Source organism: Felis catus, chromosome F2 (assembly GCF_018350175.1).
Source record: "Felis catus isolate Fca126 chromosome F2, F.catus_Fca126_mat1.0, whole genome shotgun sequence".
NCBI classification, from domain to species: Eukaryota; Metazoa; Chordata; class Mammalia; order Carnivora; family Felidae; genus Felis; species Felis catus.
Window position 1 is genome coordinate 81,183,801 of NC_058385.1, and position 24,320 is coordinate 81,208,120.

A 24,320-nucleotide genomic window follows, 5' to 3' on the forward strand; every position below is an offset into this window, starting at 1 on the left:
AGTGGCACCTTCCAGGACGGAGGAGGAGGGGAGGGCGCAGAGCACAGGGCTCCGGCGGCCCACCTCGGGACTCTGCAGCAGCTGCAACAGAGGCTGGAGGCACCTCACTTTTCCAGAGCCCCTCATGAAGGTCCTCAGAAGGCTTCTGTAGTTTTGAGTTTACCCAGCTTCTGTGTGCCGATCCCGGAAAGGGATCGTGCTGTGGAAAGGGTGCAGCAGAGGGCTGGACCGGACCAGGAGCTCTGACGACATGGCGTTCGCCGTTGGCAAGAGTCCTGGCGTCCACGTCGGGCTGCGTTTCGGGCAGCTGGGCGATGCTTCCATTTTACAGCAGAGAATCCTGAGGCCCGGCGGGCCCCACCTCCCCGGCTCGTGCGTCACAGGCGAGGTCACACCTGTCTACCGTGGGCGTGGCTCCTGCCCCACAGTGACTCCGCTCCGATCCCTCACCCTGCAGACCCCTGGCCCTTTGTACCGCTCATGTCCACGCCTCCGTTCAGTCGGCTGACCTTTCAACTGTAAAGGATTTCCGATCCTGACGATGCCGCGGGCACTGTGGTGGCAGAGGCAATGGGCGAGCTCACCCTTTCCTCCTCCTTGTCCCCTAGTGGAGGTGCTATGGAGCGGCTGTGACCTCCTGTGGGGAACGGCCCACAGCTGGATGACGGAGTGAGGGCGGGCTTCCCTGGGAAGGCCGTCCTGGGGAATGTGTGGGGCCCAACAGCGGTACACGGAAGGGAAGGGCAGTGCTGACAGAGGACAGGCCTGTGCAAGGGCCCCGGGGCCGAGGAGCACCCCGGAGGAGCACTTCGCTCTCAAAGTCCTGAAGGCTGGAGGGCGAGCTGGGTGGTGTCCTCACGCACGGCTCAGCAGCTGGGCAGCGAGGCTCTCCACAGGCCCCGAAGTGGGACAGACGGACAAGGGTCAGAAGGTCAGGTCGGCCCTGGCACTGTGTCTCTGGGCAGCCCCGGAGGACGGGGGCAGGGAGGGGCTGGGGCAGTAGTTGGGATGGCAAACCAGGGTCCTGGACAGCAGGGTGGGGAGCGGGGGGCAGGCCCAAAAGGCAACTGGAAGCCGGGACTTCCTTCTACTAAACAGAGACCCACGTCAGAGCCCTGGGCACGATCCCGGGGTGCGCCTGCCAGGCTGCTGAGGGGCTGGAGCTGTGTCCAGATGGGAGGCGGTGATGGGGAGCGGGGGAGGGCAGGGTGTGTTCTAGGGAAGGAGCAAGAACACGCTTGACCACTGCCAGCATGGAAGCTTCTGGCCCCAAGCGCTGGGGAGCACAGGAGAGGGGCAGGGTGGATGGCAGGGGACCGGTGCCGAGCCTGGGGGACTGAGCACGTGGGGGGCTTGCTGCAGCAGGAGAGGGGAGGACCCAGGGCCAAGGGACCCTGGGGAAGGGTCCACAGCCGGCCACCACTTCAAATGCTCCTCTGGGAACACAGTGTGGGGATGCAGTAGATCCCGGGACGGGACTTCTGGAGGGTGACGGAAGGTGATGGAGTGGGGCTACAGGTCAGACTTGAGCGCTGAGCGTGGCCACCAGGGCTGGGTGACGGTGGCTCCCATGTGGTCGGTGCCGGCCGTGCTGGCAGTCTGCACGCGTTGGGCCCCCCACCCCCCGCCTCCTGACTCGCAGATGCTGCTGTGGACAGTAGGGCACTCAGACTCAGGCCACTGGGCCACTTGTCCCACTTCATGCAGCACGGCAGGGGGGCACTGGAGGTCAAGACAACCTTGTGTAATGGTCCCTGAAATGACCCATTCATACAGTGGCCAGGGTCAACTTTCCAGAGCACACGGTCCATCCTGTCCAGCCCGTCATCTGCGACCCTCTGCTCTCCAGGGCCCCCGGGAGGCTCTCTGTGCTCAGCGTCACTCCCAGCTCTCACCTCGATCCCTCCCTCCCTCCCTGCCCTCTGACGCCCGCAGAGATGAAGTGACCCCTCTCCTGCCACGCATGCTGGGCTCTGCCTTCCTCCTGCACAGGGCAAGGTCTGTGGGGCCAGGGCTCCCTCCCTTTCATCCGCCCGGAACAGTGCTAGGTGGGCACGAGGGGGTGCTCACAGTGTTTGCCCAGTGGGCAGGTGCGTGGGCGAGTGGAAAGAAAGGTAGGAAATGGAGGGCTAATACACAGGGGGACACAGTCAGAGAGCTAGAGAAACGAAGAGAGACGCACACACAGAGGCACAGGGAGATGGGACCCCGCAACCCCTTCAGACCCTGAGTCTGGACAACTGTCGCCGCGTGGTGGTGAGGTGCGGGACACAGCCACCTGCTGGCCTCTTGTCGTCTGGCCACAGGCCGAGCATGTGGATGCTCAGGGTCAGCAGACTATAGAATCCGTCCCGAGCCGAGCGGGCAGTGGCATGGGCTTGGATCCAGTGGCGTGGGGAGGGGGGCAGAGCCAGGGAGGGAGAGGGCAGCTCAGACATCCTGCCCTGCTGGTTTTCTGGGTTGTTCCTGGACACTCCTGCCCCGTCTGTCCCTCACAGTCATGTCTCGCTGCTAGGGACAGGTAGGACAGGTGTCTTAATTTGCCACAGCCCCGCTTCCCTGTCCCCATCTGCACCATCAGGGACATCGAACGTCAACAGCATGGCAAGATGTCGCCATGGCCCCGTCACCCGACTGCTCGGCACCCGTCCTCCCCGGGCAGACAAACTGTAAGTTCTAGAGCTCCAGGCGAAGGCTCTGGGGACCACTTCCGCCCTGGGCCGTCAGGTCCCCAGCAAACACAGGATGTGAAGTCCTCGGCCGGCTACCTGCGGAGCGCCCCTCCCACCAGCGGGCACCCCTGGGGAGCGTGTTCGGAAGCAGGAGACTCTCTGGGTGCTCAAGGGGGCCTGAGAAGCGGGCCCATCCACCCTGCCAGTTAGCACTGAAGATGGTCAGAGCATATGCTGTGCTATTTTTGCCTTTCAATAAAGTCAACAGTAAATTTTTTTTTAACAAAGCACCAGGCACCACTGAGAGCAATTAGCATCGCATCGCGCGCCACATGGTGGCTTTGCAGAGGCACGCAGACGCAGCTGCCTCGTGCTGCGTGCCCTGACGTGTCCGCCGTGATTCGCGTACCTGCTCGGAAGGGAAGCGTGCAGGCCGGGCCAGGGACCGCCCCTGCCCAGCGCCCGGGGGATTTCCTGCTGCAGAGCCCGGCCACGGCCATCTTCCCATCTTCCCCCAAGAAGCAGCATTTGGTAACCAGGGAAACGCAGGGCTGAGAACACGGGGGCTCAGGGCTCAGCCCACGGCCGGGAATCAGGAGCGAATCTGTGGCCGGAGATGGGGGCTCAGTCTGTGACCAGGGATCAAGCCTCAGCCCACGACAGGGGATGGGGGGCATGTTGGGCCAGAGGTCAGGGCTCTCTCTATGATCAGGAATCAGTTTGCTTTGTTATGACGATCAAGGCTCAGTCTGTGAGCAGGGTGGGGGCTCAGGGTGTGACCAGGGCTCAGTGTATGAAGGATTCAGGCCCAGTCAGGGCTCAGTGTCAGGGCTCAGTCTGTCTCCTCCTCTTCTTCATCTCCAAACCCTCTTGCCCTATTATGCTCCAGCCACACCGGCCTTCCTTGTCATCAATCTCTTCCGATTCAGAGACTTTTGTAATTTTGGTTCTTTCTGCCTAAAAAATTTTACTTTCCCAAGTGACTGGATCTTTCTCTTCTTCAGTTCTCAGCTCACTGTCGGGTCCTCAGAGAGACCCCCCTGCCCACCCCCCAGCACCCTCTTATGGGTGCCCTGTCCCACAGGAACCGGGGGGGGGTGGTTCTGTCCCCTAGGAAATGGGTGCTGTCTCCCATAGGAAGTAGGCTTGCTGGGCCAGCCCTGTTCTGGTCCAGGAGAGGGATGCTGCCCATGGGGATGGGGACTGGGCCCCATCAGAAGGTCCCTAACTGGCAGTGAGAAGCCCCGTGCTCCTGGGGCCTCCCCTCAGGACCACCCCCTCCTACTGCATCCACCCTGCAGACCTGGCCTCAGCCCGGGGAGCCTGCCGCGTGCCGCTGTGTCCCAGCCCAACTGGGGGGTGCGGCGGGAACAAGGTGCAACGCCGCCCGGCCACGGCAGGGCTCATTTACTGTCGCTTAAAATAAAACAACCGTGAGACATTGTCTTTAGAAAAATGAAAGTGTGAGCGACCTCCCGTATGTAGCCAAGTACCCGCGACAAGATAGCGGGCACTTAGGCGGCTCCCGGGGGGACCCGGTGTTAACAGTTCACCCCGCTTGCTTGCGGTGTTTCTGAAGGACCAGAGGAGAGGCCACCCGACCCACGGAAGGGAGCCTTCCTCTCTCCTGGAGCTGCTGTCCGGGAGCCAGTGTGCTCGTCCACGAAACAGAATGTGGCTGCGTGTGCCAGAAACCCACGTGCGGGGGCCGTCCCGCACCTTCCCTTTCATGACTTTGTTTCCCTTTTCACTCAATAGCGCATCTTGGAGTTCGAGCCGTGCTGATGGGGCCGGATCTAGTTCACTCGTAACCACCGTTGGGCCTCTTGTCGTGCGAACAACCAGTATGGACATGTTTCCCCGGGCAGAGACCTTCTTTCCGCGTGCCACTTTTGCTCTGACGAATAAGCCTCTGGGAACAAGCGTCGTGGTGAGCGAGCGCACGCCGTCGCCGGCAGGGAGCCACCCAGAGCGGAACCGTGCGGTCCTCGCGGGAGCTCGCGCCACCTCAGCCTCCGCAGGAGCTGCCAAATTGCTCTCCAAAGTGGCTCCGACAATTTACCGCCCGCTAGCGATGGTGAGAGTTCCCGTCTCTCCGCGTTCTCGCCAACGTTTCGTGTTATCAGACGCATCAGCATTTGCCAGGTGATGGGTGTGAAACGGTGCATCGTTAAGGCTTTATTTTGCTTTTCCCCGATTCTGGGTGTGGATGAGCACCCCCCCACCCCGGCCCCCGCCGTGCCTCACTGGCCTCTTGGGTCTCCTCGCCCGAGAGCTGCCTGGTTGCGCACTGGCGTTCTCGTCCTCTGTCCATTTTCCTCTTGGGTCGTTTGGTTTCTTCTGATTTGTGTGTTTATTGTATTGTCACCACCGAGATGCGATACAAACATTCTCTTGTGCTTTTTAAAAACGTTTTACAGTTTTGCATTTCACATATAGGTCTTTACTCCATCTGGAACTTATTTTTGTGTTTGCGATGAGGTAGACATCTAATTTTATCTCTTTAGTCATTTACCCTGTACTGATTGTGGCACGCACGGGGACTGGGGTTTTTAACATGGCTTCACGGGCTCCGTGAACCCCGAAGATCGTGACAGTCATAAGCAAGGTTGTGTGCCCGTGTCTGCACATTTTTCTGAGGAGGGTGCATAGACCTCACCTGATTCTCTAAGCCGTCAGGGACCCCAGATAATTCGAACAGCCCTGCTCGCTGCCCAGAGCCACTCTGTGAGGGGGTGAAGGCAGGGGCAAAGTTGTGAATCTTTCTTCTCTGAGGATCCTTCTTCTGACACTGTCCTTCTTGGGTTTGTTCACTTTTGGCATTCACCTGGAGCCGTTTGGCATGCCTGGGCCTCTCCCATTAGGGAGGATGACACCCCCCCACACACACACCGAAGAACCAGGAGGGACGTGGGTACGAGACCATGGTCCGGGAGAAGCCGGCCCAGCCAAGTCCAGGGCTCTTTCCTCCCATCCAAGTACTAACCAGGCCCGACCCTGCTTAGCTTCCGAGATCAGACGAGATTGGGCGCGTTCAGGGTGGTATGGCCTTAGACTAGGGCTCTTTCCTATCAGACTCGGACTCCCTGGGCTGCCCTGTCCTGGTGGGGGCAGGAATGAGCACACGGGGAGGGAGCCGGGGTGAGAGGCCTACCCACCCCTCCCCCTGCCAGGGAGGTTGGGGCCCCGGTGCTGGTTGAGAGCAGAGCTGGTTGGAAGACTGTGTCCACGGTCCCCTCTCCTCTGGCCAACACCGGCCGCGTGGTGGCCATTGGCTCGTCCATAATGGGCCTGGAGTTTGGGGGAAGACATGCGGATACGGAGCCTGACCCCAGAGAGGCCCTGTACCAATTTAACAACTAGCTGAATTTTAAAGAAGTCCAACTTAACAATACTTTCCTTTTAAGTTAGTGAGTTTACTGTCTTGTGTAAGAAACTTCTGTCGGGTTTTCAACCCCAGCTCCAGCTCCACCGGCCTGTGTGAGCGCGAGGAAGTCACCTGGGCTCTCTGAAGCGCAGTCCGTGGGCTGCTGGTGTTGACGAGGTCACGCGTACGCACTGCCTGTCCCTCACATGAGGGGACACGGGGGCAGAAGTGACACCATCATCCTACGAGCCACATGTTTGTGACCACCCTGTGCTGGACGGTCCCACACTCCCTGTCTTTCTGTCCCGGTGACGGCCCCAGGAGGCGGGCGTCTGGGGGCCCTCTGTGGGGGCGGGGAGGGGCCTGGGTGTGCCCCGAGCAGGGAGCTCCCGCAGGAATGGATTCCTGCTCCTGGAATGAACTCCGCACTGAGCCAACTGGGGGAGACCAACTGGGAACTTTGTTTAATGTTTATTTATTTATTTCTGAAAGAGACAGAGGGCGAGTGGGGAGGGGCAGAGAGAGAGGGAGACAGAGAATCTCAAGCAGGCTCCGGGCTCAGCCCAGAGCCCGATGTGGGGGTCGAACTCACCAACTGGGAGATCATGACCTGAGCCGCAATCAAGAGGCAGATGCTCAATGGACTGAGCCGCCCAGGCGCCCCATCTTCTGGGAGCTTTTCAACCCAAACGTGCCAGTTTTCCCCAGACAGCGGGTCCCAGGCCTGGCGGTGCTGACACGGAGCAGACGGTGGAGCCTCCGGCGTCCCTGTGGCGCGTGGTTCCAGGGATTCTCCCGTGGGAGGCAGGACGTCACCAACTGAGGAAATGCCACCTCGATGCGTGTGTGTCCGTGTGTTTACCTAAAGCATGAAACTTACAATACGGACAGATTTACAGAACAGGGGTGATGCCAGCGCTGAGCTCCCACACACCCGACGCCCGCTCTACCCCGTTGTTAACATATTAGTATCACATTGTCACAATAGGGAACCGATATGGAGACATTATCATCAACAAAAGTCCAGAGTAAGAATTCCTCGGTCTTTGTCTTCTGTCCTGTCCTGCCCCAGGAGCCCCCCCCCCTCGCCCCAGGGACACCACACTGCATTTCGTCTCCTGTCTCCTGTGGGTGCTACAGCTCCCCAGACGGGCCCTGTCGTCAGTGACCTTGGCAGCTGTGAGGAGCGCTGCTCGGGGATTTTGTAGACGGTCCCCTCTCCCGATGTGCCTGATGCTTTCCTCTTTTTTTGACTGAGGTTACGCATCTGGGGAGGAAGGCCGCCGAGGTGAGTTCCGTTTTCATCACGCGCATCGAGGGCACCTGCCATCAACGTGACTTACACGACGATGCTGGCCTTGGCCATCTGGCTGAGTCGTGTTGGCCACAGCTTTTCTGCACGGTCAGGGTGCTCTTTCCCCATTTCCAGACTGTCCTCTTGGGAAAGACGTCACAGCGTGCTGCCCACACCTACAGAGCGGGGCCCATGCGCCCTCCTGAGGGCAGAGTATCCACATTATCTGGGATTTTCGGGCCCAGAGCTTTGTGTACTCTCCCCCAGTTTCTTGCGTATGCCATAACTTATTTCTATCCATACGGCCTCATGGATATTAATTTTGCACTTTGCTTTATAATCCAATACAATATTATTTATTTTGTGGCCGAAGTCCTTCCAGCCTGGCCACGGGCGCTCTTCCAGCGGGCTTTCGCCCCGTCCGAATGTTCCCGCATGGACGTCTCCTACTTGCGGACACAGCGGGAGGCCCCGCGCTCACTTCGCGTGCCCGGGGCTAGTCCTGGTCCCGGAACCGGCCATTTCTCCAAGGTGCCCGCCTCTCTGGGCACTGGGAGGGCCTGGTGCCTCCGGACGGCACCTCCCCTGGGCCCTCAGCCGGCAGGGCAGGGACACACGCTGTGGATGGGCACACAGACCTGGGGACGTTTCTGTGTGCATCCACCCATTTCTGGGTGACCCAGAGGCATTTCACCTGTGCTCGGGCTCCGCACCGTCCCTGGCACCCCATGGCCCGCTCCGGCCCGTCCTGCTCACCTGTCACCTCCACTCACAGTGAGAGGTCCAGCTCCCGCCTCCGTGTCCACCACGGAGGGTCCCGGCCTCCGCACAGCAGCAGTGACTTGTCAGCCCGGCCCCGGGGACCCAGTTCCCACTGGAGCAGACATGTGGCAGCGCCCCTGCCCCTGGCCGCAGACTCGCTCCCTTCAAAGTCGCTCAGGACAGCACCTCTCCCCACCCCCTGCGGTGAGCACAGTTCATGTATCTGTAATACAGTTGGATTGTTGGGACGCATTTTCTCACTCCATCCTGAGATCCCCTGAACCTCAAAATGTCTTTAAAATTTACATATATTAAGGTTCACTCTCAGGGCTCCCAGGGTTTAGACAAATGCATGACGTCATGTACCCACGTCACAGCCTCACGCACGATACTCCGCCACCTGGGGGGCCCTCTGTGCTCACCCGCCCCACCCCTCCCGAGCCCCTGGCAGCCGCCGACCTGCTTACCGTCTCCCTAGTTTTGCCTTTTCCAGAATGTCCCATAAATGGGACTGTATGGTGTGCAGCCTTTCCGACTGGCGCCTTTCGTCCAGCCGTGTGCAGTCAGGACTCCCCGTGTCTGCCATCCCCGACGGTCCCCTCTTTTTGTCACGGAGGAGCATTTCGCCGTGTGCGAGCTACAGTGTGCTTATCTGTTCACCCGCTGAAGCACATCCTAGTTCCTTCCTATTTTTGGCAATTCTAAGTAAAGACACTATAAACATCTGCATGCAGGTTTTTATGTGAATATACGTTTTTAAATTAGTTGGGTAAATACCTATGGGCATGATTCCTGGATTATATGCTAAGACTATGTTTAACTTTACAAGAAGTGGGCAAACGGTCTTTGAAAGAGGCTGTGCCAAGCAGGGAGGTCTTTTCTCACAAATTCCTTTGCTGTCCCCGCCTGCGGTGGGAGGGGAGACCCTCAGGGGTCAGGCCGTCAGTCTGTGCCTCTGTGGCCACAATGTCCGTCCGTGGTCCCGGATGGTGGTCTTTGTTTAAGATGATAGAAGCCAGGGGTGCCTGGGGGGCTCAGTCGATTCAGCATCCTACTCTTGGTTTCAGTCCAGGTCATGATCTCAATATTTTTGGGTTTGAGCCTTGTGTTGGGCTCTGTGTTGACAGCGCAGAGCCTGCTTGGGATTCTTTCTCCCTCCCTCTCTGCTCCTCGCCTGCTCTCTCTCTCTCTCAAAATGATTCTAGAGGCCATTTCCTCTCTGTCTCCGATGTCCTGCCTTCAGAGGATGCTGGCCAATGACTGTCCCGTAATGCAGGGCCACAGAGGGGCAGCATGTAAGCCAAGAGGAAGTAGAATAGGCTGGGAACCTTGACCTTCACCAGGCCACTCTGTGCCTGGGCCACCTGTTTGCAGACAGTGGACACGTCCACTGTAGACCCTCCCAGGCTGTGTCCCACTCCGGAGAACCCGGAGGGAGGGGAGGGAGCACGGCTGGCAGGATTCCCAGCTTTCCCACCTGTGTTCTCGCCCTGTATAATTATAATCCTCTCCCCTGTGTATGACTGGGGATTTACACAGGAACAGGTGATCATGCCCCCGATCTGGCCGTGTCAGATGGCAAATGGTGAGGAGGTCAGTCCCATGCTACCTAAGTCGTGACTGTAGGCACAGAGGGAGCCTGTCCTGCCAGCCCAGAGGAAGGCAGGTAGCCCCAAGGGGCCGCAGGAGCCCCACCCCACAAGGAACGGGATTGTGCCAACAATGCACATGAACTTGAAAGAGGCCCAAGCTCCAGATGAGACACAGCCTGGCTGACTCCCTGGAGGGGCCGGCGAGGCCCTGGGCAGACCAGCCTCCAGCCTTCCCGGGTCCGAGATAACGGATCGTGTGTCGTTTATAAAACTGTGTTCTGCGATAGATAATCAGCACAGGGGTCCCCAGCCCTCCGTCTGCCTCTGCCCCAGGGGCTGCCCCTTGGCCGCTGTGCATTCATGCGAGCACTTCTTTTTCAGCAGAAGAGAAAAAGGACTTCAGTTTAACCAAATATGGGATTTAGGAGAAGCCCTCGTAACCTTCCGCGCACAGGCACCCCTCGCTGAGCTGTGCTTCCCAGATAGCGCATCTTTTACAGACTGAAGGTCCAGGACGGCCGCGGAGGACGGCCCCGCGGAGGCGGTGGGGACCAGAGGGCCGGGATCAGAAGCGGAGCCTGAAGACGGGACCGAACTGCTGTCGTCTCAGGATAAAGCTGACGGGCGAGGAGGTGCTGCTCGGGGAGGAGCAGAGAACGTGCTTCCTGGGGATGGAAGCTCCTCCTGGCGAGGATGCCGTGGAGATTGTTGGAAGGACAACAGAGGATTTAGAATATTCCGGAACCCTAGTTGGTAAGGCGGCGGCAGGGCTTGGAGGACCGTCCCCACTTGGGAAGGAAGTTCTGTGGGTAAAATGCTATCAGACAGCGTCACCTGCTCCAGAGAAATCGTTCGTGAAAGGAAGCGTCCGCTGTTATTGCAAACTTCACGCTGTCGTCTTGTTTTGAAACTGGCCACCGCCACCCTGGCTTCAGCGGCAGCCACGCGGACCAGCCAGCAGCCGTCGGCCTCGGGGCAGACCCTCGGCCAGCAGAGAGAAGCACGGGCTGAAAGCTCAGATGAGGGCTAGCGATTTTTAGCAAGAGAGTATTTTTTTTTAATGTTAATTTATTTATCTGTGGTGGGGGGAGCTTGAGTGGGGGAGGGGCAGAGAGAGGGAGAGAGACAGAGAGAGAGAGAGAGAGAGAGGGAGAGAGAGAGAGAAACCCAAGCAGGCTCTTGGATCCGATGCAGGGCTGGATCTCACGAACCATGAGGTCATGATCTAAGCCGAAATCCAGAGTCGGACCCTTAACTGGCTGAGCCACCCAGGCGCCCCTAGCAAGAGGGTATTTAAAAAAATTTTTTTTAATGTTTATTTATTTTTGAGAGAGAGAGAGAGAGAGAGAGAGAACAAGCAGGGGAGGGGCAGAGAGAGAGGGAGACACAGATTCCAAAGCGGCCTCCAGGCTCCGAGCTGTCAGCACAGAGCCCGATATGGGGCTCGAACTCATGGACCGTGAGATCATGATCCGAGCTGAAGTGTAGCAAGGGAGTATTTTTTTTTTAATTTTTTTAACATTTATTTATTTTTGAGACAGAGAGAAACAGAGCATGAACGGGGGAGGGGCAGAGAGAGAGGGAGACACAGAATCTGAAACAGGCTCCAGGCTCTGAGCCATCAGCCCAGAGCCCGACGCGGGGCTCGAACTCACGGACCGTGAGATCGTGACCTGAGCTGAAGTCGGACGCCCAACCGACTGAGCCACCCAGGCGCCCCGCAAGGGATTATTTTTAATGAAGGTACGTACATTGTTTTTCGGACACAAAGCTGTTGCACGCTTAATAGACAACAGTGTAGCGTGAACATGACTTTCATAGCCACCGGGAGACCACAAATTCATTTGACTTGCTTCACCGTGACGTTTGCTTCGCCGTGTGGTCTGGAGCCCAGCCCGCCCTCCGGGGTGCACCCGGGTGCCGATTACACCATCATGTCCAAAGGGACCCCGATGTCAAGCGTACAGGAAAGCTGCCTGGCACCTCGTGCCGGGCGTCACTGCTGTTGGCCGGGGGACCCTGAGATTCTGTGCGGAGATGCCAACGTCCAGGGTTGCCGTTCGAAACAAGCAATAGGGCCACCACGTGGGCTCTCGTCAGTGAGACGTGTTATGTGGGGATTAAACCTGACATTCCTCCCTTGCCCCCAACAGGCTGCTATTAAATCAACGGCATAGCAGAATCTGGCAAATATAAGAGTCAAAATAATATCCTTCCTGGAGTAAAACAATAGACCAAATCTGCCTACAGAACGTGATACGGCAAACCCTGTCCGCCCACATCTAAGTGACCCCAAACGGACGAAAGCCCCCTCTTCCGGCCTCCTGCCTCCCGGCCTGCACCCGGGAGCTCTGGCCAGTATCCATCGGACCTGCAGGAACTCTCTTCCGCGTCCTCAGCACAGAGACTGAGCCCCGGAGCTGCGGCCAAGCTCCATCCAGGACCACAAATCCTGGGTCCCCACTCGGCACCTATTTCCTGAACACCTTGTGGCCATCAGGACACGAGGGAACATGTCATGTCCACACTCCCCGTGACAAATGTGATTCCATAGCAGCTTCGGCCTAAATCCCGTCCCCTTATCTCAGCAGACTTGAAAATCCCGAGGTGGGGCTGCTGCCTTCTGGGACTGTCTGCACGTCCCGGCCAGAACCGCTCGGGAATATCAGGCCCAAGACCGTGGCGTGGAGGCAGAGGGGTTCAGGAGATATTATTTTGGGGGACGAGAAGGGGTGGCTGGGGAGTGAGGGACACTGATCACCCACACAAGGGTGCACGGTTCAGCTGGTCCCCACCGCAGCCCAGCCGGGACCCTGTGAGAGGCCCGCAAAATGCGTCCCAGAAGTGTCCTCTGAGGGACGGAAGAGAGGACTCCCCTTCCCCACGGGACATGGGCTGTCCCCTGGGCTGTGGGTGCTCTCCCCTCCAGGTCACGCACGCCTGTGTGCTTGGCGGGATTCTGGGCCTCCCCACGGCCAGGTGTGTCAGCATCCGGGGCGGCTGACCCAGACACCTACGGTCCTGGAGGCCAAGGCTGGCTGCGTCTGAGGCTGTGAGGGAGGGTGTGTTCCCAGCCTCTCTGCTTGGCTGCTGGACGGCTGTCCTCACCTTCACACACATTCTCCTTCTTTGTCTGCCTTTAAATTTCCTCTTCTATAAGGACACCAGTCAAATTGGATCCGGGCCATAGGAAGCACAGGAGACAGGGGACCTTGCCTGTATCTCCTCCAAGCTCGGGATTGTGAGCCACGCTGCCCACTCCCGGGTGCCCTCAGGGGGAGCCACTGCCCGGTGCCCTCGGGGGGCCTCTGCCAGGCATGCCCAGGGATCCTGGGGATCACTCGTCTTTTCCTAGAAGGAAATCCCTCCTCTTTTGTCCTCTTCGGCCTCAGAAAGCAGAGAGGCTGCTGCGGCCTCCAGACGTGGGGAGCGGCCCCTGGGCCCTGGGCTCACTTCCCTTAATTCCTGGAGCATTGCCTTAAATGCTCGGTGATCTCCGGGTCTTTATCCTTTGCCTGTGGTCAGAGGGGGTGGCAGGCGGAGCGTGTGTGTGTGTTGTGTGTGTGTCTGTGTGTGCACGTTGTGTGCGTGTGTGCATGTTGTGTGTGTGTCCCTGTTGGGGAAGGGAGAGGATGGAAAATCGGTTCACAATGAGTTAACTCTCCACCCCAGTCCTTCCCCGACGAGACGATTAGACACTGTGTGAGGAGGACAGGTTAGCTTATTTGTGACTATTAATCCCTGATGTGCCTCTTGCTCCTTCTGGAAGGCTCCCAGACGTTCACATATGGGCTTTCCAGATGGGCGGGCAAGGCCAGAACTTCAGACACAGCAGCCGCTGCCCGTTGTCACGACCCCCGTCAGCACCACCTCCATCGTCCCCACCATCAGCCCCGACAGTATCTCAAGCGCTGTGACAACACAGGGGTGCATAAACGTGCCGGGCCTGGGGAATTCTGGGAGATCGCGGAAGGCCACAGGAGGTATGTCTGCCCAGAAGGCAGCATTCAAAGGCTAACATCCTCCGGGGACCGGGAGGAAGGCAGGAGCCCCACAAGCAGGGGCGCAGCAGGACCACCCGGGGCTCATGAGAGAGCAGTGAGTCCCACCTTTGGGGAGCCGGAAGGCTGGGGGGGGGTTGCTGCAGAATGGAAGATTCTGGAAAAGCAGGGAGGGCTGGGCCGTGTCGCCGGCCCCGAGTGGGGAGTAGAGTCTCGAAGCCCATGAAGCCCGAGGGCAGATCCGGGGTGCTGACTCCTTGGATGTCTCTCCTGGACTTGTTTCCAGCACAGCGGCCGGGGACACCAGGGGCTGCGGGACAAGGCAGGTGGCCAGGACAGCCGGGCTCCAGAAGAGACTCGGGTGTGACCTGGGGGAGCTCCAGGGAAAGGCAGGCACAGCTCAGACTTCTGTGTTCACCCTCCGTCCTTCAGATGACACCGGCTCCTCTCCGGCAGGGCTTCCCGCCCTTTCTCCTGAGGGGACACACGAGGACTTGTGACAGTTTGTCTAGCACCTAGTGGATGCCGGCGGAGTCAGCCTGCCCCAGTGGGGGGCAGAGACCTCATCCACGGGGGCCCCAGCTCGCCCACTAGGGCGAGGACAGTGTCTCCAGCTCTGTCCCCAGAGCCTGGCACCGTAGCAGGTGCAGAACCAGGACCCAATCAGAGCTGCTCGAGGGAAGGAGGGGCTCATGTGTCCTCAGCGGGTCTTGCGGGAGCAGGAGAAGGAGGCAGAGGCGATTCCAAGCTGGGAGGCGGGCCGCTGGAAACCGACGGGTGCCGTTCTCAGAGAGATCCGAAGCAGAGTTAGTGGAGGAGAAAATATGATGACTGCTACCTTAGTCATTCTGAGCGGCCCCTGCACGGCGTCACGTGTTGGAGAGGCAGATGGGAACACCAAGCAAGGGAGGGTCTGACGCCCTGGGCACACAGGTGGTGGGTGACAGGCAGGAATGGACGAGATCCCGGGGAAGCAGGGCAGGGAGAGGGATCCTGGAGGACAAGGGAGGGAGGGAGCCACCCACGCGTGGGTGAGGCACGATGACAAAGCACAGAGGGGGGGATCAGATGGAGGCCGAGGGCCCAAAAGAGCATCGGGGGAGGGATGGGGACGGGGAGCCCGGGGCCCCTCCTGAAATCAGGTGCAAAATGTATTCCTGTAAATTGATTCAACCCATAAATGTTGTAAGGGGAATTGGGTCTTTAAGGGAAGCATATGGAAACGTCTTTTGTGAATAATGCCTCCCAACCTCCTCGGAACTTTGCAGATGTATTTCCCTGCCCTTTATCAGGGAGAGTGTCCGTAATAGTTCTGCCAGAAGGCAAGGCAGGCATTATGATTTCCATTTGGGAAATGAGAAAAGTGGCTTCGGTGACTGTAAGAGCTGGCCGTCCGGGGAAGCTCCCCCCTTCTGCTCCCGGATTGTCCCGCTTCTCGGGTCGTCCGCAGGCTGGGGGTGCGTCGCTCACCGGGTCCACTCTCTCCTTCCTCTAGTCCTGTTTGGGGCCCTCATCTCTGCTGGTCTCCAGAGTTCTGTACCCGTCCTTGACCCCAGCCTCTCTCACAGACGCTTGCATCAGCCTCGGTGTATCCTCAATAGCATAACCCTCGGGCTTCCTAACTTAGTTCATATTTAATGTATTTCAGGCAAAACAGACCCCCTACTTCCATAAATGGCACAATGCAAGCTTCCTCCCAGGCTGGCCTCCCAGCCTCCCGAGGTCGCCATCCACAGGCACTGGGCACTCGGTTCCTCCAGGCCCGGCTCGTCAAAACCGCCCACGCGAGTGCCCTCCACTCTCCGCGGGCAGAGGCCGGCCTCCTTCAGTGGGCGCCCTGACCGCATGGAGAGCAGACACGGTGAGGCATGAAGTCAAGGGTGTCGCTGGCTAAGAGGTGGAAAAGCCCCATGGTGGGGGGGCAGGACCAACAGGGAGGATAAAGCCAGACGTAGGCATGAGCTGAGCATGTGACAGAGCGGTGAGCAAATCAGACTACCCGTCCCCGGACGCAGAGAGGGACAGACCCAGGAGAGGGAAGGTTTTGAAGGGCAGAGGAAGCCCGCGGATTTAATACATAAATCACAAAGCCCCCTTTTCTCTTCATCTTAACTAGACAGGCTGGTGATGAACCGAGTCTCTGTTCTCCCGCCAGTCACGCTCGATTTCGGCCAAAGGAGTTCTGAGCAAGTGCGGTGGCAGAGCCAGGGGTGGAGAGGTTGACCCAACGGTGGCGCACGAGTGGGGCTGGCCACCCTCGGCGCCTCTGAGGCTGCGGACAGGGGGTTGTATACATCGCTTCTGCGATATTAGCTGGTAAATAATGCATGAGTCTGGATGGCATTCGGCAGAAAGAGCTCTTTCAGTGCAAAATGTTACAGCCAACAAAGTTTAATAAGACAAGGAAGCACGTCTCGGAGAACAGAGACCCAGTCTCTGTGGCGATGTCCACGCGGCCCAGCCGGACGGCTCCAGAAAGCTGGCATCTTAAGGGCGAGGGAAAGTAAAATGAGAACAAAGCTCCCGTCACAGCCTTGAGCAAACCGTGGGTGGTGTTTGCTAAGCCTTCTTGAGCCTCAGTGTCCTCCCCTGCGAGCATCTGTCCCCAGGGCGACTGTGAAGGTCCGACGAAGGCCAGATGCTGTCCCAGACTGTTGGGGCTGCTGTAGCAGAGCCCCGCGGTAGAAACTTACTCCTCACGTGCCGAGGGCTCTAAGTCCAAGGTCAAGGTGCCAGCATACTGGGCGCCGAGCGAGGTCCCTCTCTCTGATCCATACACGTGGTCTTCTCCTGCTATGTCCTCACGTGGAAGGGGGGACAAGGGAGCCTTCCAGGGCCTCTTTTACAAGGACACTGACCTCATTCAGGGTGCTCTGCCCTCGAGACCTCATCACCTCCCAAAGGCCCCCCATCCCAATACTGTCACATGGAAGAGAGGGTAGAATATCAAGCTACGAATTTGGGGGAGACACAGACATTCAGTCCAGAGTGACTGCTCTTTGAACGATGTGCTAAAGGTGCAGTAGCGTCAGGGCGCCTGGGTGGCCCAGTCGGTTAAGAGTCCGACTCTTGATTTCAGCTCAGATCATGATCTCACGGTTCCTGAGTTCGAGCCCTGCGCCAGGCTCTGCACTGACGGCACGGAGCCTGCTTGGGATTCTGCCCCTCCCCCCACATGCACACACACTCTCTCTCTCTCTCTCTCTCTCTCAAAATAAATAAAAATAAACTTAAAAAAGCACAGCAATGTTGGTGAAGGGGGCGGTGCAGCCCTTGTGTTTGAGACTTTCTGTTTCACCTTTTCTGCAGGTTATCAGTTTTCCTAGGTCCGTAGCTGCTTCCTGGCCACCTGGGGGTGATGCCCAAAAGGACCCGTTCTCTCTCTCTCTCTGTGGAGCCCCGCGCGTCACCCCATCGTGGGCCCGCAGACGCTGCTTTCGATGAAGCCTAAGCATTGCCTTTCCCTGCTCGCCCGGTGAGGAACAGTGGCCTTGGGTGCCCGCAGTGCGGGAGCAGGAGAGACGTCTTCCCCCGTGGCCACAGCCTGTGAGCTGCAGGGTGAGCTGAGGGCTGTGTGGGGCGTTTGGCTCTCAGCGGCTGTGGCAACAGTGGCCCCCTGCACTGGAGGGATGGTTTGGACGGCATCTCTGGCCGCATGGTTCATTTTTTTTAAGTTTATTTATTTTTGAGAGAGAGAGAGAGAGAGAGAGAGAGAGAGAGAGCATGAACAGGGGAGGGTCAGGGAGAGGGAGACACAGAATCCAAAGCAGGCTCCAGGCTCCGAGCTGTCAGAGCAGAGCCCGACGTGGGGCTCGAGCTCACAGACCTCGAGATCATGACCTGAGCCGAAGTCGGACGCTCAACCGACTGAGCCCCCAGGCGCCCCCTGCGCAGCTCCCTTTATTCCTGTCTACTCCCTGGCCTCCTGGGAATTCTTGAGCTGCCGAAACTCTGCCCAGTAAACTCCGTTAGCGCAGGACTCAGCCACCCCTGCAGGCCAAGCTCTCAATGCACAGAGTTTCTGCTGCAGCCACCGGGCATCCCAGACGATGGCATGTGCCCCGCCCTCCTCCAGCGCTATGGGGTCCGGGGTTGGCAGTTCAGGCGAAAGCATCCAAGCAGCCTGCGAGTCCTGGCCATGAAGGGCCATGCAGGTCAAGGGCGGCACCAATGCTGGAGGTCGGTCTGGACCCCACCCCCCGTCTGCCTGCTGTTCTCTGGGCTCCCGTCCGTGGTGACTTCACCCCCACCCCCCACCTTCTTTCTCTGGTGTTTCCAGCTACATGACTGTTATGCCTTTTGATACTACGGCTCTTGGAGATTTTGTTTCCACTTTGTTGTTTTTGTCCTTACCTTCCTCCGTGACTTCAGTTTGAAAAGTTTCTGCCGGTCCCTCCTCAAGCTCGGGGAGCTTTTCTCCGTGGTGTCTGGCCGGCGCCTGAGCCCGTGGAGACACCCTTCCCTTCTGTTCTGTGGTTGACTTCTAGCACCTTCTTTGGATGCTCCCTTGGCATCTCCGTCTCGCGGCTGACGATACCTGTTGGCCTGGCAGTTTGCCTGCTTTTTCCATATTAATGGCAGTCATTTTCAATGCCCTATCTGATCGTTCTAACAGCTCTGTCACATCCGCACCCGGTGCTGATTCTTCCTCTGTCTGTTCGGATGTGATTTTTGTGGCAAGCCTTCTCATGTCTTGCTGAGAGCCTGGCGTGTGGGATCGGGTACAGGAGCCGAGGCAGAGAGGCCTTTACGGTGAGGACTCGAGGCAGTCTGGCTGAGAGTCACACGCTCGCCGTAACTGAAGGAGCCGGAGGCTGGTGGACACTGATGGGTTTTCTCAGCCCTTTCTTCCGTCAGACCTCGGGAGAAAAAATATTCATTCACGAACGCTGCCCAAGGCCAGGATGTCCTCTAGGCCTGGGGTTCGGTGACGATGAGGAAGCCGTGCCCCTGCTGCGTCCGAAGGGCTCACAGGAACGTGGAAAATGTGAAGCCCGCTTGCAACCCGAGCTGTGCGTCAGATGAGGGAATGACAGTGGATGGCGGCAGACGGGCAGCTACAAGGTTTACGGCGGAGGCGACGCTGGAACGAGGCATCGAAGGTTGTCCAGGAGTTGTTCAGGAAGCAAACGGAAGGGAAGGGCCTTTTACGCGTTATGTTTAAAGCAGGTAAGCTGGAGGGAAACGATGATGCGGATCGTGAGGACCTCACTGGGATAAAGGGAGGCCCCCTTCGTGTGGGACCCACCGCACACGTGCCCGCAGAGTTTAGGGGAGCACAGCCTCCTGCACCCCCAGAGGCTGACACAGGGCGGGTGAGAAAGAAGTATCCGTGATGCCACAGAGTGGATTTGAAGTTGGTTGAACTGAAACTAACCCAAGTTAAAGAAGCAGGAGAGGGCACGGGTCACCCCGCAGCACGTCCCACGGCGGCTTCCAGAGCCTCCGGGGTGCAGCCATTTGTGCCCACCCGCACGTGCCCGCCTGCAAAGTGCACCTCTGGGGAGACAGACACGTACCACTCGTGTGGACCTGACCCCAAGGCTCCTGTTTTACAGCTGTGCACGCTGGGCCCAGAGAGGGGGCACGCAAGGCCTGTCTGCGGTGCACCTGGGGTCTGGTTAGCCTCTGTCCCCGCCCAGGGGTGGTCTTGGCTTCTCAGGGGTCCACGCAGGGGTGCCCTCCATGCCGTCAGGAAGCCTCTTTCCTGCTCTGCCCCCCGTCCTGGAAAGACTTCTTTACCTCTTCAGGGATGGAGACAGCAATTCACACCCAGAGGCCTCACTGGTCAGTGGAAAATTAACCACCCGGGGATATTCCTGCCCCGATTCCTCCCTTCTGGGACTGTCCTCGCAGGGGAAACAGGAACACGGGCCCTCAGACCGGACGCTTCTCCCAACCGTCACTGCCCTCGGCCGCTGTATCAATATTCATCGAGTTCACGGGGCTGCAAACACTCATGAAGGATTAAACCCATTTAGCTGGGACCTGGGTGCGGACCGCGTTGCGAGCGGCTTCAACATGTCCGCCTGCATTCGGGCGCTCACTCCCATTATCAATTCATGATGTGTCTGCCGGAATTAGTAAATCCCTTTCATTTACTTACGTAGGAGAAAACGTTTAATAGCTGCCACATGAAATTTGCAAACTGCACTCCATCTGAGGCTGATTAATAAAACACCATGGAAAATACGTCAGTCATCCTGGGACTTAAATTAGTGCCGCATTCCACTTGAAGCGTCCTCTTTGGCATCACTGATATGGCTGCACCTCCCTCCGTGCGCTTTCTCCTTCGTCCCTGTTTCTCTCCTCCCAATCTCTGTGGTTCAGTCGCCCCACTGGGGAAGCCACACAGGAGAGTGATGAGGTTATGGATGCTGCTCCAGGCGGGCGGGGGACTCCTCCGTCCCCTGGCCCCCAGCGCCAGCCCGAGTGGGGGCAGAGAACCTAAACGAGCCATCATGACCCGGAGGGACTCGTCTAAAAGTAGCTGCAGCCTGGCAAACAAGGCTTGTTGGGATCTGGGCGGAGTGATTTGCATATGTTGTTTTATGTGATTATCAGGACCGCTCAATGGGGGTCTTCTGTTCCCTCTGTTATTCAGATGAGGCTGAGGTGTATTAAATGGCCCCACCAAGGCTACCCAGAAATAAGAGAGAGAGCAGGAGTCTGAACTTTCTAACACGCAGGCACTTCTTGGGGTCTTCTAATCCCACCCTATGTTATGGACGGAGGAATCGAAACGAGGAGGCTGCTGTCCGAGCTGTGCGCTGGCGGGGGGCTCCGGGGCTGGGCCTGGGTCTCCCACTCCTTGGAATTCGTCACCTGCAGAGACTCATGGAGACGCTCTGTGCTCCAAGCTGTGTTCTGGGTGTGCAGAAATAAATATGGTCCAGCATCCAACAGAGTCATTAAATAAGCAGTTCTGTGAAGGTGCTCCGTCGGGAGAAGGTTGAGTTGTTCCCGAGCATTGATATAGAGAGCAGTGACCTGAACGTCAGCTGGGAGAAAATAAACCTTGTCCAGACCCCCTCATTCTGGCCAAATTACTTCTCAGGTGTATTGTCCATGAAGTGGAAATAATAACGCATGGTCTACCTACCTAACAGGATTTTGTGAGGATCAGATCTGGAACATTTTCACACGAAGGACTTCTGGAAAAATTCAACCCCACATGTGCCCAACGGGGCCATCTAGCCAACCCTGCAGATGCTAGTGGTTGTCATAGCCTCTGGGGACACAAGTGTTGCAGATCAGCAGGGCATCATGGGATCCCCAGTTGCAACCCACCCATTCAGCTAGTAACACACTTGGAGCCCTACTTGTTAACAGATTTTGCATTACCCCTCAAATTACACACCCATTAGTGGCAGAGTCTGGTCATGATGGAGGCATTAAGGCGTGACACCCTCAAGTGATGGGAGTCACAACTGGGTCCCAGAGGAAGTGAAGGCTGGTTTCAGGAGCTCATGGAAATTCAACAGCCTCCCCCCGCCCCTTACCCTCACTTCCAGCCAAGTTTTCTCTTTAGCACCTCCTCAGAATGAGTGAAAGTGACTTTGACTGTCTGGCGGTCTGCTTACAGCCACAGGTTATGACGGCGAGTCAAAGGGGAGCCTGACAGCCGTCAGACAATGGGACACATCTGAATATGCAAGAGCTGTGTGTTACACCCCCTCCTGTGCATAACATCCTTCCCCACAGAGGCTCTCCCTGACCCCCTAAACTAGACTGTACCTTCCCTGTGTGAAGCGTCTGCCATGTCCTACCTCTTTCATGTGGGTTATGCCTATCCACAGTCCTTGCCTTGGGGTATTCTCTAGGAAGGGACAGGCGGTGGCTTGTTTGTCTCACTGTTTCCCACACTTAACACTGGGTTCAGATCATAGTAAGTGCTTAGTAAAGGTTTATTGAATTATGGGATGAGTTTTAGCTATGTAGAATCTAAATTCACCACCAACATTGACTGTGTTTATGGCAAGGCAAGGCAAGGCAGTAGGATGAATCATTTAGTGAGCCCTACCCCTACTGATGGAAACACCAGAGAGGACTGGATAACTGGATTCTGCCCTAGAAGCAATAGCCTCCAGTCCACAAAGAACGCCCAACCCCAGGGGCCAGAACACTGCAAAGGGCTAAATGATGCTGGTTGCTAATGGCTCCTACTGGCACTTGGATATTCTCTTATTGACCCCACAGATTCCAGATCCCTCCAACCATTCCAGAGGCACTCTGCTAAAGACCAAGGTCCTCTGTCATAATTTTATTTTTGTAAACTAGTTTTCTGATCCCAGGCTCTCATTGCACAAACATTCCCTGTGAACGTCTGCAACTCAGTACAGGCAGGGTAAACCGAGATGAATCAGCTGGAGTCCCTGCCCTGGAGGTGTTCACAGTTTAGTTTGGAAGAAAGTAGTGTGCCCAAATAATTAGAGAACAGTGTGATAAATGTGATAATTGAGGTAAGAACAAAGCTGTGTGGAAGCACAGAGAATAAAGTGAAACTCAGCCTGTTGAACTGGCTTGAACTTCAGAGGCGATGGAACATTGAGTGAGTTTTGGTTATGAACCCAAGTTCACCCATCATCTGCCCAAGGCAGGGGAGGGAAGGGAGAGCATCCGAGGCAGAAAGGACAATGTATGCAGAGGCTCAGAGCCACAGAAGAGATTTCTGTGGAACAATAACTAATTTCCTGGGACTGGATACTAAGCTGCTTGAGATGGAGTGTCAGGCGCTGTAGCCAGAGAGGTGGGTTGGGGTCAGACTTTGAAGGGCTTTGAATGTCTTACTAAGATTATTTGACTTTATCCTGTGGGCCACAGGGAGCCCTTAAAGGGCTTTAAACCGGAGGAGCGACATGATGAAATTTGTGTTTTAGAGAGATACCTCTGGCAGCAGCTTTCCATTATTAATGCAAAACTCCCCACCGTGAAAGCTTAGAAGGCAAGGACGTCTTAAACCAGCTTCTCTACCAGCCCACCTCCGTCCTGTCATCATGTTGTGAGAGGAAGCATAGACTGGAATCTGATTCTTGTCTCTGGTTCCCTGAGTGATGTTGGACATGAATGTGAATCTCGGGATCCTCAGCTCTAAAATCAGTACTTACCCAAACCATCTCATGGCACGTGGTTAGGGTCTGATGACAAAAAGGATGTGAAGAGTATTTCTGATTGTAATTGGCTTTATAGATGTAAGAGGCTGTTACTTTTATTTTATGAAAATGAAGCTTCCTACCAAGACAAAGGCAGATAGATATGCTAATAGAGAATAACATTTTGGACAGGAATGGAGTTTGACAATCATCCACTCCAACCCCCCTCAGCCTACAGAGCAGAGAACCAAAGTGCAGAGACCAAGCTCCTCCTCCGGCCCCGCGCCTCCCCCTCCCCCCCCCCCCCCCACCACACAAGTCTGCTGTTGTAGGAGATTGCCCAAGCTAACAAGGGTCCTGAAGTCTCTCCACACCCAGTGTAGACGCTGGTCTAGGGTCAGGGGCTCTGTCCGCGGTGCTGACACAGAAGCCATCTCAGAGCAGCTCCCTGGTCGACCAGGGGCTCTATCCACGGTGCTGACACAAGACCCATCCCAGAGCAGCTCCCTCGTCGGCAAGAGGCTCTGTCCACGGTTCTGACCTCCTTATTGTATTCTTCCCACATATTCAAGGAGAAATTGCGATGAGCCCAAATGGCAGGAATACTCCATTTCCGAGCACATTAACTAGAGAAAGTATTACAACCGTCTGTCGCTCTGAACTCACTCTTCCCCAGTAGATTTACAACTCATAAACGCAGCCGTCACAGCCAAGTGTATAAAGCGGAGGACTCAGTGCACTCCAACATTAACCATGAACAAGTAGGAGGGCTTCAAGCATCTTGTATCCTAATGCCAACCCATTTATGAACTTGCCTTTCTCAGTGAGTCATTTCTCAGACCACCCCCACTCTCCCTCATTCTTCACTTGCAATGCAGCTCTCACAAAGGAAGGAAATGAACACCATTTCAATGGCTGCAGCTGCTGCTCAGAATCTCAAGAGCCTGTGCACAAGGAGGAGGGAGGAACACTGGTTTGGACTGTGTCACAGTTTTAGATTTTTAGGGAGCAAGGACTAGGTGGTCACCATAATCCCCTTTAATCACTAAGATTCTCTGATTCTGTGTTCCCCATCCCTTTGCAGAACTGCTTCCTCTCCCCAAGCTACTCCTGAACCCCAGTTACAGCATGAAACATTTTTGTGATTCTGGAAGTCTCTCCTGTTCCACCTTTCTCTCACTAGGACATTGCTTCACTGCGTTCTGATCTTTAGGGCATATCCTTTTCTGAGATTTCTGTCCCCAAACCGTATCTGGGGTGAATTCCAAATTTGCAGATCAGTAGTTTTGAAATTGAGCAAGGCACTTAAACTTTCTGTCTGTATCTCAATTTCCTCTTTGGCAAAATGAGGACACTGATAGCCACCTCCTTGGATAGATGAGATATTATGCAGGCATATTCTCCTGTGCCTGGCTTATAGTGGGTGCTCAAGAAATACTTTCCTTTGTCTTCCTCTTCTAAATCAATGAGTTCATTTCACAAACTCTGCTAATGCATTAATTTAGTAACACATATGTGCACGTTCCCTTTGGGTTTTTTC

The 24,320-nt window shown here is 56.6% G+C and overlaps 1 long non-coding RNA gene across 1 annotated transcript; it reads left to right on the plus strand.

Moving 5' to 3' along the window:
• The first annotated feature begins 3,095 nt into the window (after nucleotides 1-3,095).
• Nucleotides 3,096-5,130, plus strand: LOC111558573. Its single transcript, XR_002739604.2, has 2 exons — nucleotides 3,096-3,203; nucleotides 4,431-5,130. It is a non-coding gene; the product is annotated as an uncharacterized LOC111558573 (long non-coding RNA).
• The last annotated feature ends 19,190 nt before the right edge of the window (nucleotides 5,131-24,320 follow it).